Genomic DNA, 7,959 nt, shown 5'->3' with positions numbered 1-7,959 from the left:
GCATGGTGTTCTCAACGCGTAGCATAAAATTCTGAGTCCAAACATTAGCTCTCTTTGGGTGGTGTTCCCGTTTATTATAAAGGTAAAAATGGGATAATTCACATAAAATGGTACTTCACCCAGTGCTAAGTAATAAAGTGCTGTCGTGCTGTTGGTAAAGTGGGTGCTCACGGCTACGGTAAGAACCGTGTGTTCCTCGCCATCCACACCTTTTCCTAACTAATTGCCACACCTGTAAATATACCTAAATCCCAGTGACCTGTCACACCCAGTGCAACACTCCCACCAAGTGGCTAGTATAAGTAATAGCAATATTAACCTATCCAAAAAGGTGTATGGCTCCTACATTAAGCGTTGCTTGATTAATGACTCACAACACGACTGGTGTGCCACCCGCTGGTGCATGCGCAAATTAACAGCTCTCTACAACAATCTCCTCAGACACGGATTGAATCACTGCTGCTAGAAACGATGCTGCCCACAGGTAAAAACGCTTTAATTTCTTGGAAATTCCGCTGCTATTTTGTTTTTAAAGAAGAAAATGCCAACAACATGACTGTACAGTGCAAACTGTCCCTTCCAGCAACGAAAACACTTTCTTTATCGAAGGACTCGACATCCAACCTAAAGATGCATTTGCAGGTAAGACTAGCATAGAAATCATGTTAGCTAGTATGTAGTGTGTATTACTGCTTTAAAATTCAGTGGTTTGTATGATCGTAGTTTTGAAGAAACATTTTAACAATCAAGTTAAAAATAAAACAAAATAATCTGTAATACCATACTGTAGCCACTAGATGTCTGTATAGTCCTTTACATAAATATTTATTCAGGGCTGTGAAATTCTTAACAAATAAAAGTTGTTGTTTTTTTTAAATAATATCTGTCCTTGAAGTAATCCAAAAGTAATCAGTTACATTACTTTCATATTGTGGCACTTGGATTACGTTACTGAATACCCTTGTCTGTCTATCGTAAAACAATTGATGCAAATTAACACATTTTTATTTCTATTTTGTGTTTATTTATTAAAAGGAGGGCATATATCTAGAAAGTGGTAAAAAAAAACTGTCAGAAACATAAAAGTAATATTAGTAGCCAACAAATACCCTCAGTCTGCTGACACCAATGAAATGAGCTTTAAGTGTCAATTTACAGGAGATGTGAAGACATCAGCATAATAAATGAGGTGAAAACAGGAACTATTGTCATGAAATAAAGAGTGTTTTCAGCAGATCTGTTAATATTGATGAGCCTCAGACTATCAACACTCAACAAGCCATTCAGGATCATCAGCAGATCATCTCACTTTATTCTGAGTGTTTGCTGTTAGAAACACATTATTTGAGTCAGGATACTAAAAGCCTGTAAAACTGCTCTAGTGAAAGACAATACTGTTATTTCTCACAATATGACACGGATAAAACATTAAAAACACATTAAAGGGTTGTAAGGGGTATACAGTCAAAGACCCAGAACCAGATATGAAGAAAGAAGACCCGGAGTCAGAATTATAAAAAATTAAAGAAAAGTTTTACTGAAGATAGTTTGCATTTTCATCAGCAGAAGTCAGCTTCAAGACTCACACAGGAGTTCGTAGGCCGCCCCGCTTACAGTTACAAAGATCACAGCAGTTATACCATTTCCAAGGTCTAAGCTACGTCATTGCTTACAGGTTGAATGATTCTCATTGGCTAAGAAACATTAAGAGCCTAAACAATTTAACACATGTGAGGAGATAGGGGTGCCTATCGCCATTAGTAAAGATAGTTGTCGTCCACTCATTAGATTTAGGTCTGTGGTGGCCTCGCAGGTTAGAGAAGGGCGCCGGGGTGTCTGGTCCGACCGTCCAGAACCTACATAGAATGTCATACGCACACACACACAAATAACAGACACTAGCAAATAACAGCTCCCATCAAGGCTGAAGAGAGTCTGAGCTCCTTATTATCAGTTAAGTATACCAAAACATACTGCTAAAACATTCACTCGTTTGGGAGAAAAACAGATCACTGGTATTTACTCCCAAGGAAGGAAATATACTGGAAAGAATACATTTTAATACAACAATTAAAGTTTGATAGTAACGCTCAATATAGCTTGACTATATGTCCAGCGAAGAATCATATGTGCCCACGCTGCCTTTAGGACCCTCTAACCTTTCTACTGATCCCAGAGAAAGAGACAAACGGCCTTGTGGGTTACGTGGCCTTCGTGTCCTGCGTGTACTGCGTGCAATCTCAAAGTAAGATTGGAATGCACCTAAAATAAACTGGTTACTTGCATCCATGCATTTAAGAAAATATAATTTCACAAGCACAAGAATATAAAAATTATTATGTGATAATGAATATATTTGATTATTGATTTTTATAAAGGAAGTATATAACCATTCAAAATGATATATGATTATATATGTATTTGAAGAGGCAAGGGATTTTGACCAACCCTTCAGGGTCATGAAACCCCCCTCTTTCAGCTCGAGTCTAGCTCACAATCTTTCTGAAAAATGCACTTAATTGGGCGTGTTAGGCTGTGAGAAGAAGAGAGGGAGTGGGTGTGCTCAGAGCTAGTAGTAACGTTGCATTTACTTGAGTATTTTTTTTGGAAAAATTGTACTTTGAGGAGTAGATTTAAATATGGGTACTTTTACTTTAACTCAAGTACATTTCAAATGAAAAAACAGTACTTTTACTTCGTTACGTTGGGCGACGTTACTCTCGTTACTTTATTTTAATGCAATGTATGTTGCTCAATGCGTAGTTTATTCCAAGCACGCTGTATCTTTTTTTCTGGGGCATGAGTGATGCTCAAATCACAAATGAATCACTTTTTTGAGTTTATTCTGTTCAAAGACTTCATCAAACAAGTTGGCAGAACTGTCTAAATCGGTTCGCGAATCAGTTTGAATGATTTGTTTAGTTTCCTTAACGCACAATCGGCTGAAGCAGTTTCACACTCCGAGTCATAACAGGAAGGTTTAAGAACATCAAGAGCGTTGGATGAAGTGGCCGTGGACCTACAGTTCAGTCTAGTGAAAGCAAATCTGCAAATGCATCACATTGTTTGCCAGCGATAGAGATCTTTAGTTGAACATCTTCGTATGCTGTCTGTGAATGAATGATTCCACAGGACGACATTCGATTTCATTTCATTCAGGTAACACATTTTATAACCAGATTATTACGCCACGATAGCACTACAAAGTATGACATTACCAGTTTTTTGGACATATACCCTTAATTTATACATTACATAAGCTACCATTGTTCACAGTGAAGGGTTGATCAAAATCCTGTGTCTCTTCAATATATATCTATATTCATATCCTTTTGAGTGCTTATATATTACTCTTATAACATCAATAATCAAATATATGCATTGTCACATCATTTCTATATTCTTTGTGTAAGTAAAATTATACTATTCATGTTGATGTAAGTAACAAGCTTCTTTTAGGTGCAATCCAATCTCGCCCTTGGGATCTGGCACATAGGCTAGGAGGACGCATGTCTCTTTCTCCGGGATCAGTAGAAAAGGTCATGGAGAAATCCTAAAAGTGGTGTGGACATATATGGCTCTTCGCTGGACAGTCGTAGGGTCAAGTTATACATAATTCCACCTGGTTTTCATAAATGTATTTTCTCCAGAATATTTCTCTAGGGAGCAAGTAGCCTGTTATCTGCATCTCTTCCTGAGGAGTGAATGTTTTCTCATCATGTTTTGGTTGACTGGACTGATAATAATGAGCTCAGGCTCTCTTCAGCCTTGATGTGAGCTGTTATTTGGTGGTGCTCTGTGTGTGTGTTTGACATTCTGTGTAGGTTCTGGACGCTGGGATGAACAACACACAGACGCATAGGCGCCCTTCTCTAACCTACGAGGTCACCACAGACCTAAATCCAGAATCGGACGACAACTATCCTGACTAATGGCGATAGGCACTTGTGTCTGCTCATAATGTGTAAAAAATTTTAGGCTTTTATGTTCTCTTATCCAACCAGGAGTGACAATGATGTAATGCATGCCCTTGCAAAATGGTATAATTGGTGTATGATTTTGTGTAAGGTAGAGTTGGCTTGCGACCTCCTCGAGAGACTTTGACACTCGCTCTACCAATGAAACTACAAACTTTTCTTCAGTAAATTTTTATCTATTTGATTGAACCTCACGACTCCTGGTCTTCTTTCATCATATCTGGTCCTGGGTCTTATAACTGTTACCCCTAACAAAAGTTGATGAAATGTACACCCGCCATCCCGCGGTAATTTGTGTGTATTGCCTGGTGTGCTAAATCGTCTTGTAAAATAATGCCTTTGTTTTGTTTTTATTTGACGATAGAAATTAAAACCAGTACAATCAAGCCCAAAAGACCAATTCATACACATTTAAAAAAAAACTGTTGAGGATAAGATACACAAAAAAAGCCACTGGCTTATTTCCATTGTGGTCCAAACTCTTTATTCTCTGTGTCAATGGTTCCCTTTACATGCCTTTGAATGCAAAACTCTGCAGATTCACTTTAATCCGACATTGTCTAATAATCCAAATGTAGTTGCATAAGTTACTATTATACAAACCAAAGGACAGGCAACGATTTTCGGGCTACATATGGTAGAAATAATGCTTGTCTCTTCTGTTTTTGTTGCAAAGATAGCCTATCTAATTATGATGATAATAATAATAGTCAATAGTCATCAATTTAAATAAAATATCTAAATAATATCATGTTATATATATTTAGGGCTGTCAAACAATTAATCACGATTAATCGCATCCAAAATAAAAGTTTGTGTTTACATAATATATGAGTGTGTACTGTGTATAATTATTTTTAATACATAAATACCCACACATGCATGTGTATTTAATAAATATTTGCATGTATATACTGTATATAGACTGAATGTAGCCTATATACACTCGCCTAAAGGATTATTAGGAACACCTGTTCAATTTCTCATTAATGCAATTATCTAATCAACCAATCACATGGCAGTTGCTTCAATGCATTTAGGGGTGTGGTCCTGGTCAAGACAATCTCCTGAACTCCAAACTGAATGTCAGAATGGGAAAGAAAGGTGATTTAAGCCATTTTGAGCGTGGCATGGTTGTTGGTGCCAGACGGGCCGGTCTGAGTATTTCACAATCTGCTCAGTTACTGGGATTTTCACGCAAAACCATTTCTAGGGTTTACAAAGAATGGTGTGAAAAGGGAAAAACATCCAGTATGCGGCAGTCCTGTGGGCGAAAATGCCTTGTTGATGCTAGAGGTCAGAGGAGAATGGGCCGACTGATTCAAGCTGATAGAAGAGCAACTTTGACTGAAATAACCACTCGTTACAACCGAGGTATGCAGCAAAGCATTTGTGAAGCCACAACACGCACAACCTTGAGGCGGATGGGCTACAACAGCAGAAGACCCCACCGGGTACCACTCATCTCCACTACAAATAGGAAAAAGAGGCTACAATTTGCAAGAGCTCACCAAAATTGGACAGTTGAAGACTGGAAAAATGTTGCCTGGTCTGATGAGTCTCGATTTCTGTTGAGACATTCAGATGGTAGAGTCAGAATTTGGCATAAACAGAATGAGAACATGGGCTCTATCTTGCACTCGGCGCAAATGACTTTGTACACTGACGCATGTATCATTCCTATTTTGCACCCGTGCAAAGCGGGCTTTTCCCTCCACAGACGCACGTCGGTTAACTAAGAAATACACTTGCGCTCCCCGGGGCGGTTCAGCGCAAAGAGGAGGCGTGTTCCGGCGCAAACTTTCCCTCATGCTATTTTGCTGTTCTATAAAACAATTGCGCCACTGACCAGAAAAAAACTAGTCTAAAGTCAGTGGCGCGTTGCGCGTTGTTCATTATGCTATTTTAAGCGCGCATGCTTGGCCATAATGTAGCGGGTGCACAACGCGCATACACTTTGATTCTCTCATCAACACAGATGCAGCAGTTTTTATTTTTGCAAATCATACATTATAACAAGGAAAAATATTAACACATGAGGGAAATCATTGTGGTGTCCATGAAAATTTAGTTTTTTTCCTCCCACGCCTGTTTAACCGACGCTGATTTGTATGGGGATGGGAGAAACCCACCCACGATAGATAGATAGATAGATAGAAGTCTGATTTGAACGTTGAATTTCTTGTTATTTCTGCATGCATTCTACTTCAGACAGTCAATAAACAGTGCCGTCTGAGGGTGTTACTGCATGAGGGTTTATGCCATAGTTTACAGGTGCACGCAAAACACGCAATACAACGTCACTTCTCTGTCTTTCACGGTCCTGACAAGAACGTCGGTCTCCTCGGCTGTGAACCGCTCCTGGCGCGCGCCTGGTAAATCCGCCGTTATAATAGCAATCCGCCATGCAACATGCGCACCTGCTCTTAAAGGGAATGTGAGATGACGCTCTGATTGGTTTATTCCACGTTACGCCCAAACCACACCTATGAATAATGAAGCTACTTCAGACCAACCTCTTTTAGATTTGCGCCAGGCGCAAGAGGCATTTATCCCGCCGGGAAAATAGCAACAGCGCCGGGATCCGCCCACAAAGTTACTTGCGCTTTGCGCTTTGACACTTGCGTTTCAGATCGTTAAAATAGGGCCCCATGGATCCATCATGCCTTGTTACCACTGTGCAGGCTGGTGGTGGTGGTGGTGTAATGGTGTGGGGGATGTTTTCTTGGCACACTTTAGGCCCCTTAGTGCCAATTGGGCATCGTTTAAATGCCACGGCCTACCTGAGCATTGTTTCTGACCATGTCCATCCCTTTATGGCCACCATGTACCCATCCTCTGATGGCTACTTCCAGCGGGATAATGCACCATGGCACAAAGCTCGAATCATTTCAAATTGGTTTCTTGAACATGACAATGAGTTCACTGTACTAAAATGGCCCCCACAGTCACCAGATCTCAACCCAATAGAGCATCTTTGGGATGTGGTGGAACGGGAGCTTCGTGCCCTGGATGTGCATCCCACAAATCTCCATCAACTGCAAGATGTTATCCTATCAATATGGGCCAACATTTCTAAAGAATGCTTTCAGCACCTTGTTGAATCAATGCCACGTAGAATTAAGGCAGTTCTGAAGGCGAAAGGGGGTCAAACACAGTATTAGTATGGTGTTCCTAATAATCCTTTAGGTGAGTGTATAATGTATATTTTATATAAATATAAACATTTTATATATAAATAACATATTTTTCTGAAATATATACGTGTGTGCATTTATATACAAAATAATTATACACAGTCAGGGCTGGACTGGGACACAATTTCAGGCCGGGAAATCCTACACCCATCCAGGCCATCCTATGCACCCAAATTAAAAATTTGAAACACGGACAACCCTGTTTTTTTTTCATTTGATGAAAAAAAAGGAAATTTGTATTACCTTATTAAATGTATGCATCATCTTTCATGTCAAATTCTTACATTTGATCAATAAATTCAGTTATAATAAGACACTAGGGCTGTTACCCATCAAATTAAATAATGTGCACTGCAATTACAACTGCAATAAATAATGTTTTTAAATTGATGTTTTAAAAAAATGTTTAAATATACAAATTAATAAAATGCGATACTTAAACATTAAACTAAACCGCCAATAGGTGGCGGCAAGTGACCGTCTTAATTAGTGAGTCATTCATACAAAAGATTCGTTCAAAACGCTGAATCATTCAGTAACAAAACACCGCACTGTAGCTTTCCTTTGGAACTATTTTAGTCAGTGAAATAGAACAAAAACAGTTAATATGGTTTGTGTCAAAAATGTAAGTAAATTAATAATAAATATTAACTATGCTACTTGTTTATTGAACAATAAATTCAATGTAACATTTTCAATCGTGATAATATTCAGCACAACAGCCCCCCTTAGTTGTGTTATGTTAAACTAAATCATATGTTATAATAAAACATAAAAATAAAAAA

The sequence above is a fragment of the Rhinichthys klamathensis genome, unplaced genomic scaffold (assembly GCF_029890125.1).
Source record: "Rhinichthys klamathensis goyatoka isolate OS25496 unplaced genomic scaffold, OSU_Roscu_1.1 h1tg000274l_1, whole genome shotgun sequence".
NCBI lineage: Eukaryota > Metazoa > Chordata > Actinopteri > Cypriniformes > Leuciscidae > Rhinichthys > Rhinichthys klamathensis.
The sequence above is the reverse complement of the archived record's forward strand: the minus strand, read 5'-3'. Positions refer to the sequence as shown.